Source organism: Oryza glaberrima, chromosome 9 (genome assembly GCF_000147395.1).
Source record: "Oryza glaberrima chromosome 9, OglaRS2, whole genome shotgun sequence".
Taxonomy (NCBI): Eukaryota; Viridiplantae; Streptophyta; class Magnoliopsida; order Poales; family Poaceae; genus Oryza; species Oryza glaberrima.
Window position 1 is genome coordinate 508,642 of NC_068334.1, and position 12,794 is coordinate 521,435.

The window sequence follows — 12,794 nt, forward strand, 5'->3', positions numbered from 1 at the left end:
GAGACCGTACAGAATGGCGGCCAACGAACTAGCAGAGGTCAAGAAGCAGGTTGATGAGCAGCTGCAGAAAGGGTACATTCGACCAAGTACTTCACCTTGGGGTGCTCCGGTCATTTTTGTGGAGAAAAAGGATAAGACGAAGAGGATGTGCGTTGATTATCGCGCACTCAACGAGGTCACAATCAAGAACAAATATCCTTTGCCGCGAATCGATGATTTGTTTGATCAACTGAAAGGAGCTAAAGTGTTTTCTAAGATAGACCTGCGATCAGGCTACCACCAGTTGAGAATTCGGGAAGAGGATATTCCAAAGACGGCCTTCACCACTCGGCACGGGCTGTATGAGTGCACGGTTATGTCTTTCGGACTTACCAACGCACCCGCATTCTTCATGAATCTGATGAACAAAGTGTTCATGGAATTTCTGGACAAGTTTGTTGTGGTATTCATCGACGACATACTTATTTATTCAAAGTCCAAAGAAGAACATGAGCAACATCTCCGTCTGGTACTCGAGAAGTTGAAGGAGCACCAGCTATACGCCAAGTTCAGCAAGTGTGACTTTTGGTTGACGGAAGTCAAATTTCTGGGTCACGTCATTACAGCTCAGGGCGTGGCAGTTGATCCATCGAACGTGGAGTTAGTTACCAAATGGACCCCACCTAAGACCGTGTCGCAGATTCGAAGTTTTCTTGGACTTGCAGGTTATTACCGCCGATTCATCGAAAACTTCTCCAGGATCGCCCGACCCATGACTCAGTTGCTTAAGAAAGATGAGAAGTTTAAATGGACAGCTGAGTGCGACAAGAGTTTTGAGGAGCTCAAAAAGAAATTAGTATCCGCACCAGTTTTGATTCTGCCCGATCAGATGAAAGACTTCCAAGTCTATTGCGATGCATCCCGCCACGGACTTGGATGTGTCCTAATGCAAGGGGGCAGAGTGGTTGCATATGCCTCGCGGCAGTTGTGTCCACACGAAGGGAATTATCCAACTCATGACCTGGAATTGGCAGCTGTGGTTCATGCTTTGAAGATCTGGAGGCACTATCTGATTGGCAACCGCTGTGAAGTATATACGGACCATAAGAGTCTGAAATACATCTTCACCCAACCGGACCTAAATCTCCGACAACGAAGATGGTTGGAATTAATCAAAGACTACGATATGAGCATTCACTAACACCCGGGTAAAGCCAATGTGGTGGCAGACGCATTAAGCAGGAAAAGTTACTGCACTGCCCTATGCATCGAGGGCATGTGTGAGGAATTGCGGCAGGAGTTTGAGCATCTCAACGTGGGAATTGTTGAACACGGGTTCGTAGCCGCTCTAGAAGCACGGCCTACGCTCGTCGATCAAGTTAGAGCCACTCAAGTAAATGATCTTGAAATAGCAGAGCTGAAAAAGAACATGAGAGTCGGAAAGGCTCGGGATTTCCATGAAGATGAACATGGCACAATCTGGTTGGGAGAAAGATTGTGTGTACCTGACGACAAGGAACTGAAGGATCTGATACTCACCGAGGCTCATCAGACCCAGTACTCCATTCATCCCGGCAGCACCAAAATGTATCAAGACCTCAAAGAAAAGTTTTGGTGGGTCAGCATGAGGAGAGAAATAGCTGAATTCGTCGCACTCTGCGATGTTTGCCAACGAGTGAAGGCAGAGCACCAAAGACCAGCAGGTTTACTCCAACCTCTTCAAATCCCGGAATGGAAATGGGAGGAGATTGGAATGGGCTTTATAACAGGACTGCCCCGGACATCATCGGGTCACGATTCAATCTGGGTAGTCGTGGATCGACTCACTAAGGTTGCTCACTTTATACCAGTACATACCACGTATACGGGCAAAAGGTTGGCGGAGCTCTACCTCTCGAGAATCATGTGTCTACATGGAGTACCCAAAAAGATTGTATCTGATCGAGGGAGTCAGTTCACCTCAAAATTCTGGCAGAAGCTGCAGGAAGAATTGGGGACCCGTTTAAATTTCAGCACGGCCTATCACCCGCAAACTGATGGTCAGACCGAGCGAGTCAATCAAATCTTGGAAGATATGTTGAGAGCTTGCGCTCTTGATTTTGGTGGAGCTTGGGACAAAAGCTTGCCATATGCGGAATTCTCGTACAACAACAGCTACCAGGCCAGTCTACAGATGGCACCGTTTGAAGCTTTATATGGCCGGAAGTGCCGCACACCTCTCTTCTGGGATCAGACAGGCGAGCGTCAACTGTTCGGGACAGAGGTATTAGCAGAAGCAGAAGAGAAAGTCAGAACCATCAGGGAAAGGTTGAGAATTGCCCGGTCTCGACAGAAGAGCTACGCGGATAACCGCCAAAGGGAGCTCACTTTTGAAGCAGGGGATTACGTGTATCTTCGTGTCACTCCGCTCCGGGGAGTACACCGTTTTCAGACGAAAGGCAAGTTGGCACCACGCTTCGCGGGACCCTACAAAATCTTGGAACGAAGGGGGGAAATTGCTTATCAGCTAGAACTTCCATCCAATATGATCGGCATCCATGACGTGTTCCACGTGTCCCAATTAAAGAAGTGCTTAAGAGTACCCGAAGAACAAGCTGATTCGGAGCATATTGATATTCAGGAGGACCTGACATATGTGGAGAAGCCGGTTCGTATACTTGATACCAGCGAAAGAAGAACCAGAAACAAGGTCACCAGGTTTTGCCGAGTTCAGTGGAGTCACCATTCAGAGGAGGAAGCAACCTGGGAAAGGGAAGATGAGTTGAAAGCCGCCCATCCGCACCTCTTCGCCAGCTCCTCCGAATCTCGGGGCCGAGATTCCGTTTAAGGGGGGTAGGTTTGTCACACCCCAAAGTTCTTTCCCAAGCCTAAATTGAAGTTATAAATGGTCTCAAGAAAATACTTGTGTAAATCAAGAGAAAACCTTAATAAAGTAATACAAATAATAATCGAATCTGGCATGTGGAATTTTTCTTGAGTTCTACATGTCGAAATTCACTAACAGGATTTTTAGTGGAATTTTCAGAGCCCTAGAAATAATTTTAACCAATTAAAATTGAGCATGCAATATTTTGATTCCAGGGAAAATCCTTTTCTTCCTTTTTCTTTTTCTTTTTCCCCTTTTTCTTTTCGAATGGGCCTCCGGCCCATTCTCTCCTTTTTCTCCCCCTCCTCCCCGCTGGGCCGGCCGCAGGCCGAGGCCCAGCCAGGCCACCCCGCCTCCCTCCTCTCCCGGGGTCGCCGACAGGTGGGGACCACCTGTCGGGTCCTCCCCCAACCTCCCGCCGCCCGCGCCGGCCACCACCCCCGAAACCGCCGCCGCCACGCCCCACCTCCCCCCGCTTTCCCCGCACCCACGCCGCGTCGCCCGCGCCCACGCCACGTCGCTGCCCCCTCTCCCCGCGTCTCCCGGCCGCGCCCGCGCCCGAGATGGCCGGGATTCGGTTTTCGATTCCCGCCTCTCTCTCTCCTCTCCCACTCCCCCTCGTTCGCCGGTGATTCCCGCCTCTCTCGGCCACGTCCGGCCCCCTCTCTCCCTATTTAAGCTCCGCCGTCACCCCCTCTCTCTTTTTCCTCATTTCGCCGAACACTCCCGAGCTCTCCATCGCTCCCGCACCGTATATCCACCCGCCGCCGCCTTTCCCGCCACTCCGGCCGCCGCTAGCCGCCGCTAGGCTCGCCGCCGCACCGCGCCGTCGCCGCCGTCAGGTTTGCGTGGCCGAGACCCACCCCGTCCACCCCTCCTTCGTCGAGGTTCGCCGCCGGAGCACCGTTCAAACCGTGCGACGGTGAGAGCCGCCATGTCCGCCGCCTTCGGCCATGGTTTCCCATCGCCGTGGTTCATCTCTCTCCCTCTAACCTCTCTCTTCTCCTTCCTTAGGGCACCCCGAATCCCATCCGCCGGTTGCCGTCATCCTCCCGTGGTCGCCGTCGCCGTTCGCCGTCGTCTTCCTTCACGCCGGCCACTCTCGGTGAGGCATCTCTCTCCCCTCTATTCCCCTCCCTCTCCTTGCTAGCCGCCGCCTAGCGCCGCCGCCCTCGTGTCGCCTTCGCGCCGCCGCCTCCGCCGCCGGTTGCCGTCACAGGCAACGCGCGCGCGCGCGCGCGCCGACGCCATCGCCGTGGCCGGTCGGCCGGCCTTGAGCCGAGCCGAGCCGGGTCGCCGCCGCCCGTCCGATCAGCCCCGGGGGCGATCAGGGCCGTCGGTCCTATGGACCGGCGGTGGACCACCCACGTGGTCCCGGTCCACGGTGGACCGCCCCCCCTTTTGAGCCGCTGCCGAGTGGGCCAGCGTGCCGGCGCCCCTCTCCTCCCTCCCCCGAGCCGCTAACCGGTGGGCCCCGCATGTCGGCGCCCCCTCTCCTTGATGACGTCAGCCCTGGAAGGCTTTATTGCACAATAATTCATTAAGGTTTTTCTTTTATAGTAATAAACACAGTGAATCTTCTAAAATTCATAACTAATTCATCCGAGCTCCGTTTAAGCCCATTCAAGTCTCAGTAAATCAAGAAAAATGTGTAGAATCCATTAAAAATGGTTTTGTTCTCTGTTTCAGTAGTCTTATTGCCTGTTTGCAATGTTTGCCTTGTATGTCGCTAGATTCCGATTCTTCCGACGCTCCGGTGTACTTCGAAATAGTCGCCGAGGTTCCTCCAGCAGCAGAGCAAGGCAAGTCATGCTTGTCACTTGATCATGTTGGTCCTATATTGCAAATGTCCTAATGTTTTCTTTCAAATGCTGCATTTTGTTTTGCAATGATACTACGGGGTGATTACCTATTGTTACAGCCATGCTATTTTGATACCATGCTCCTTTGTTAGCTTGGGTTATAACATGAATAGATTTTGGACTAGGAATTGCTTAGCCATGCTTAGTTCCACTAGCACACAATGGGGAAAGCTCACTAAAATATAGCCTTTAGGTTCAATTGGTAAGGTTGGTTCAGTACCACCGTCTTGGTGTTGGTTAATTAAAATGAATCACATGGTGGGCTGTGGGTGCAAGGTTTTGCTAGTCGCACCCATGGCAGTTAAGGACCGGTTCGCGGGATGCCCTGGAAGAACTTATCGTACTTACCACAAGCCAGCGTGGGCAACGGCTGGGCTTGTAGTGTAGCTTTCCTCTAGTCGACGCATCCAGGCAAGGGTGGGCGTGATGGAGCGGGGCGGGCCCTGCGACGGCCTCTGTCACTTCCGGATTCACCTAGGCACGAGAGGGGACTGCCCGTTGCCCGCTGGGGACGGGGGTGAAACCTGAGGTGTGGTGTGCTTGGCTAGAGGGGGTTATGCGAAGGGTCCTGTCACGGCCTCTTTCCGGTATGTCATGGTGGCATGTCGGCACACGGAAACGTGTCGTGGGGCTGTGTCTTGTGGGTACAGTTGTACACCTCTGATCAGAGTAAAACTATTCGAATAGCCGTGCCCGCGGTTATGGGCGGTCAACCAGATTCACCGTGATTAGTCTCACCCTAGTTTAGTCTAATGAAATTGGATAGTATAGGTGGATGGTTGGGCCTGTTGCAACGTGGGATAGCGTTGGACAGCGGATGATCAATATTAATTAATTATTACAACTATTTAAATCTTTCAACTTCTGTCTATAAATGCTCGCTTTATGCAAATGAACCACTCTAGCTCTCCTTTGATAATTCCCTGCATCATACCCCTATTCCGGTATGACTTGCTGAGTACAGTGGGTAGTACTCAGTCTTGCTCTATTTTTTTTCCCAACCCCAGAGTTCGAGTATGTGTTAGATGGAGGTTTCTCCGAGGAGTAGGCTTCGTCCGTGCCGTCGAGGATGCCTGTGGAGTGGTGTTCCCGCTGCAGTTCTAGTCAAGGCTTAGCTCCTGTTGTCTTTCGTTTTTCCGCTGCATTTATGTAAGACTTTTATGATGTTTGTAAGACGTGGATCTGAATGTCAACATTGTCGTTTGTGTACCCCGGCCGGTCCTGGACGGGGATTTTAATGCACATTCTGCTTGGAATTCTATTCGGGAATTTCTAGGCGTGACAATTTCGAAGATGGATTCTCTACAAGGTGTATATATTCAGTCGTTTTATTGATCTTATCAATTGGATAAAAGAAATTCCGGGCAGAGAACTTACATTTACATGACGAGTGGCTTGGTTAAGTGTCCTTGTTAACAAAGACACTTCTTTGTCTTCTTTCTTCTTATTGATTACAATGCCCTGCGATTGCATCTCATCATCCCACCATTTAACTAAGATGGGCAGACGAGAATCTTCAGCTGATCGAATTCGAAGGACTTCTTCTTCGTCACCAATCATCGGGCCTTTACATTCACACAAATAGCAGTAAAGCAATTGAAGAGAATTTCTTAAATATAGATGTATTCAGAGGGTTGTTACCTGTTATAATCTTCGGTGGAGGACGAGCAGGTCCTTGAACCTTATCAAAAGAACTGGCCTCTGGACCAGTATTGGTATCATTTAGTGGAGGGCTGCTCGCTTGTTCCTCTGTCTCCGGGATGTCCTTACTTTGCCCATCACCTGGCTGGTTTCTAGTCAGGGGCTCCTAGTTAGCGCTGGTTTCGGCATCCGCCGACTGGTTTCCAGTCGGGGGCTCGTTTCCAGTCTCTACATCGTCAGTTGCCGACTGACTGCCAATCGGGTGGTTTTCTTTTGTTGACCCGACTTCATCGGCAGTCGCAGAACCAGTTTCATTATTAGTCGGATTGAGGTCTTTTCCAGATGGATCGATGTCAGATGGCTTCCTAAAAATTGAGGATGTGCTATCAACATTATATTGAATGATGCATGTTTCAAAATAAAGGAGAGATTATAAGCTGACTCATACCTGGACGACTTTCTGATTTTGGGTATCGGACGACTGGATGTCGTCTTCTTTGGTGGGTTAGCTGGTTTGGGCTGTTTTCCAGCTGCCTCTTTGCTACTAGCTTTTTCAGCAACATCACCCTCGTCGTCGCTTAGGACTAGTTTCCTCTTCCTAGAGCCTGATTGATCAGTCGGCTTTGGGTTGCTTGATTGGGCAGATGGTTGGATTTTTGGGCCCCCACTAGCCTGACTAGGGTGTCGGCGAGGAGAGCGGCGCTGAGTGGTTGAGGGGGGTGTCAGATTTCATCAGAGAAAATTCCTACAAATGACACTTCAAATTTTCAGCCAATACTGCAAAAGATGGAAGATGCTATGCGAAATATCAGATGATTCAATACTTACTAGAGGAGGAGGGTTGAAGGCATGATAAGGCACCACTGCAGCATGTGCGAGTAGTCGACTACAATGCCGGATGAGAAAATCTTATACATCCTCTCTTTCATAATCTTAAATTCAAGAGATTCTGGATCTTCGCGATTGGGATCATTCTTGCCATAAATTCAAAGGCAGTACGGGATCTTTCCTTGATAGGCACCAACCGGCTCTTCATAAAGTGTCGAGTAATTTGCTCCCCGTGCAGACCTTGTTCCTTGAGCTTCAGCATGCGATCTTGGAGAGTAAGGGCTTGAGCAACTTCATCTCCCATTGGAAGCGAGTTCCATGTATCTTGATATGTTGGAGGAAGACAGGAGTACTCGGGAAGTGCTGGCTCAGGATTTTGCACATAAAACCAATTTGCATGCCAACCCTTATTGGAAGTTTTGAAAGGCATGGAGAAGTACTTTTGGCTCAAAGTGCCCCTCAGTTGAAAACCGGCTCCCCCAACGACGCACGGCTTGTTCTTATTTGGCTGGGGCTTCAAGAAGAAAATGCGACAGAATAGGGCGAAATGCGGCCTAATTCCCAGAAAAGCTTCACAGGCGTGGACGAAGTTTGCAATGTGGACTATGAAATTGGGGTTAAGATGATGTAAACTAATCCCATAAAACTCAAGGATCCCCCTGAAGAATTTCGAAGTTGGAAGAGAGAAACCACCATAGAAGAAATTGGAAAATACCACGATCTCGTGCATGTCCGGGGTTGGGAATGCTTCGCCGCACGCCGGACGCCAGCCGATGATTTCCTTTGCCGGAAGAACACCGTGCGCCACCATCTCCTTCAAGTTCTCTTCTGTAACATTGGAAGGAGCCCATTGACCTTCGAAGCTTTCTCTCTCCTCTGCCATGGATGCGAAATGGATGATGGGATCTAAAGCAAGGGCGGCTGCAAATGAAAGGGAGATTGGTGCGGCGGATGTGCGGAAGATCTTCGCAAACCCATGAAGCTTCAGGAGAAGTGGATTGATGTGGATTTGCTAACCCTAGTTTCGCTGGTGCGGTTGCTGCACTGTAGCGGAGAATGGAGAAAGTGGAGGAGATCGCGGCGGGGAAGATGAAGCGGCGTTTTTGTTCAGTGGTTTTTTCGCTGGGTATCAGAAAGTACTAATGGGCCTGGGCCTTCCTGGTATTTTTAGCCCAATTTCAATATCAGCGTGGCTGGTTGTGATCCTTAGGGACTTGTGCATATATTTTTTCTTTGGCAAAAATCGCTCATGATAGAATAGCCCAATGTTGTTAAAATCCTTTTTGACGCAGTTAGGTAATTCTTTGGAATTTACTACGATGCAAATAAAAAGGTGCCCAACAAAGAAGTGTTATACTAATTTTTGTTGGCCTTTTTAGGCTACAAAGTTGTTCGGGTTTTATTGAGATGACTGATTTAAAATGGTCATTCTTTTGGCATGTGATATGCTCAATTTGATAATGGCATGAGTCATAGCTTAGGCTATTTAGACTTGTCATTTATCATTTTTTATACAACATTTGATAAATCCTTTAAGAGTTTTTACTCGGATTTTTTATCATATATGTTGATCAACAGATCTTTAGAGTGTTTTTACTCGGATCTTCTTATGTCTTTTGGGCATATTCAAGCTAGAGCAGTCAGCTGAATGTTTTATCAAATGTCGCATATGCTTAGCTATATCAATACTTCAGTAATTCAGTTATAAATCCACTTGGATGGATATTTAATATACCTTGACTATATGTTTAGTTTTATTCAACTAATCACATAGTCGGGGGCTACACCTAATTAGGTGCATCTAGTCGATGCACCTGATTTTTTATTTCAGCCCTTCACAGTCTTTGATTCAAGCAGTCGGGACATCAAGGCAGGAATAATTAAAGCACTCAGATTATCATTTTCAAGATTGCAAGAGAAGATTATTTCGTCGACTGTAAAGCTCTCAGGGGCTACTGTGGAGATTATGGATACCCCATACCCACACGGCATGTATATCCGACTGGCTATAGGGGTACCATATGTAGATAGAATATCTTTAAAGGGCTCGTGTTATATTCCTAACTTGTGTATCAAGGAAATACCCGGGATCCTAGTCGGTTACGATTGTATTTTATCTTTACTTGCCTATTCCGTTAGGAATATGGACTGTATGTTGTAATACGGACTCCTCTCACTATATAAGGAGGGGTCCGGCTGCCTCTTGGGGCATAACTTTTCTCCCAGATCATACGATGAATAACACACTTATCCGGTAACAGGGTTGATCGAGGGTGGCTGTTGATGAACGGTGGATGGGAGCAGGAGTACGTACACCTGGGTGTATAGAATCACTTTCCTATATATATATATATATATATATATATAAACTAATTAAAAGATTAGTATTTTTCCAATCGTCACCAAAATTAGTATTAGAATTTTTTCGTTCGTATGCGCGATTTTTTTCACTCGTCCGTGTGCGATCTCTTCCCAAAATTTTGGTTCGTCAGTCCACGCGAGATCGAGAGACCGGGACGGGAGCCGTCCCGTACGCGCGTACAAGCCCAGAACTATGCACGGAAACGAGAGAAACTGAATCACAAATCCAACAACAATAAAGCAAAACCATCCCAAAAATTAAATCACCGGGGCCAAAAAAAGGAAAAAACTGCAAAAAAAAACAATCAAGCATTGCCGGCTCGGCGAGGCAATGGGAAGGAGGAGACGACCATCGGCGGCTCGGACGCAGCCCAGTGCGCACGGTCCACCCCTCACCACGGACCACCAAATCCATGGACCCGTGCGAGCGTGGGGGCAAAGAGACGACGGATCCGTGTGGGAAGGGAAGAGGTCGCTGGATCCATCCCTCCCATTGCCGCTGACGGCGGATCCGCGCGAGAGGAGGGCGGAGAGATGACGGGATCCCGTCGCCGCCAATGGTTGATCCGCGCGAGAGGGAGACAAAGAGACAACGGGATCCAGGCGTCGGTGGTGGATCCGCACGGGCAGCATCAACGGCTTAGAACCGTTGCATGAGGAGGCCTTGCCGTCGCCCCCAGTCAGCCACTGCACTTCTTCATCTTCTCGCTGTCGCGCTTCTCCATCTTTTGCCGGATCAAGGAGAGGAGGCGCCGCTGGCCGCTGCTGCAGCCGGTAGGCGGAAGTAGGCGCCGCTACTACAGGAAGGAGGCGCAAGGGCTGAGCATGGGAGGATGTGAGGGCGCACGCTGGTGGAGGCGCTGGATGCCTGGATGACGGCGTGCGATGTGAATGGGGAACGAGTGAGGAGGGAGAGAGACGGAGAGACTGGGATAGAGAAGAGCCTAGAGAGTAAACGAAGAGCCTAGAGCTCTCGGAGCAGAAGAGCTCTTGGAGCTGGCAACCTCCTCGGTAATGAAGTACGAGCTTCAGTTTTTTCATTAAAAAAAAACTACGACCAGTCAAAGTTCCTTTCTTTATTGTGCTATTGATTTTCGCTGAAAAAAGTTTTTTATAATACACGTAAAAGTACTTCACAAGTAATGATGATTTTTCTTTATTACTTTTATTGTTGACATCAAAATCACTTTAAAATCTCTTAAAGTTTCAGTTAAATACAAATATTTGTTTGAGACAAAAAAAATATCGACTGAAAAAAAATAAAAAGTTTCCACGAGATAAGCCAAATTAGAGTATTTGTGCTATCATCCACACGTCACATGACCTGTCTCCACGTGAGCCCACGTATAATTTTGAGTTGACAGATCGAGAAAGCACGCATGACCACTAGAGACTGTGAGTAAATATGCAAAAGTGACTATGAGTAAATATGCAAAACTATTTTTTATCTGCGACACTACTACATGATATATTTTCCTGGACACCGCACCCTTTTGTTTCCATGCGGTCTGTAAGTAGAACCGCATGGAAAAATAAGGGGACAGGCGCCGGGCTGTCGCCCGCACAGGAAAACACAGTATCCCGCGTGGGCGGCTTAAGCCAACCGCACCTGAATTTTCACCCGCACGGGCCCATCGCTTTTAACCGCGCCCACACAAATCTCTCCCTCCGCCCACTCCTCTCCTCCCACCTCCCTCTCCCCCACTCCACTCCTCTCCTCCCACTCTCCTCTCCTCTCCTCTTTTCCCCTCTCTCCCAGCCGGCGGCGCGACAGCATGCGGCGGCGCGCGGCCCCTCCCTCCCTCTCCCTTGACTGTGGGTGGGAAGAAGGGCGGCGAGAGCCAGCGGCGGTGGACGACCACGGCGGACCCTCCCCTCCGTCCCCTTCCAGATCCGGTAGAGGGGGCGGCAGATCCGGCGGCGCGTAGATCCGGTGGAGGGGGCGGCGGATCTAGCGGCGCGCGGCCCCTCCCCTCCCTCCCCTTGCAGATCCGGCGGAAGGGAGGCATGGGGGCCTGGCAGAGCGGCAGCATGCGTCAGTGGCCGGCGTGGAGGTGGGGCAACGGCGTCGGCGACCGATGAATCTCTCTCCTTCTCCTTCTCTCTTTGTTATTTGTGATTCTTTGTGATTTGTGAGATGCGTTTTTGGAGTTCATTTGTTGCTGTGAGATGTGTTCTTGTGATGCGAGAGTTCATTTGTTGATGTGAGATGCGTTCTTGTGATGTGAAATCATTGTGTGTCGATGTGCGACTACGGATCCGGCGCCGGCGACCAGAAGGAGGTTGTCCTCTGCATCGGCAATGATGACGATGACCTCGCCCTCATCGACGTCACCTACCCCAAGCGTGACGTGGGCAACATGCAGTGGTTCCGGGAAATCACGCTGCTATACCGTGGCCACCGCCTCTCCACACCCTTTGTCCTCGGCCTCATTGTGCTCTGTGGCCACGCACCGCCCAACAACTGGTGCCCATGGGGACGAGAAGGGCGCGCGCGGCCATCCTCGGGACCCCGGCACCCCGATCCGCTACGTCGTGATCTACATCATCGGCTCCTATGCCTTGTGTACCAGCCCGACTGCAACCAATCCAAGTACACCGTCAGCGTGCTTCCTTTCCACAAGGACGGCGGAAGGATGGCGCAGCTCCTCGCATTCCTGCACAACAGGCGTGTCACGGTGGCCTGCGTCGGTGCGTGCGATGTGATGGAGAAGCTCGCAGACGAGTGGGAATTGGACGTGGCATGGCCGGCGGAGTTGACGAATCTATTTTCGTGCACGCGTTCGGCAAGGTAGCCGGGGTGGACGCGGTGAGGCCGCCCAAGGAGCTGGAACCGGATAAGGAGGAGATAAAGGAGAGCGTGCTGTCACTAGCAAATATCCAACTTTTAAGAGTGTCATCCCAAAAGTTACTTTGTGTAGTGTCCTACAGCTAATTAAAACCGTGAAGTCACGATGTCCTGTAGCAAAATTTGCCTATTTGGTTTTGTTACACAGAGGATCTCCTTATGTTCACAATGTTCAGCTCATGTTTTATGAAGGGAGCAATATTTTTCAACTCCACGCATTTTCTTCACATATCAATGCACGGGTATATTCATATAGTTCTCTCATTTTTTTTAGGCTATCTACTTAGAAATATATATCCCGCAAATATAAAGAAGATTAATGGTCAAGAACAACACGACTGTGATCAAACTTCAAACACCCACTATCATCCGTCATCCGTGCAACGCACGGGCATTATGCTAGTATATT

At 49.7% G+C, this 12,794-nt stretch overlaps 1 pseudogene; it reads left to right on the plus strand.

Moving 5' to 3' along the window:
* Positions 1-11,780: 11,780 nt before the first annotated feature.
* On the plus strand, positions 11,781-12,472 carry LOC127784625 (uncharacterized; annotated as a pseudogene).
* Positions 12,473-12,794: the final 322 nt, after the last annotated feature.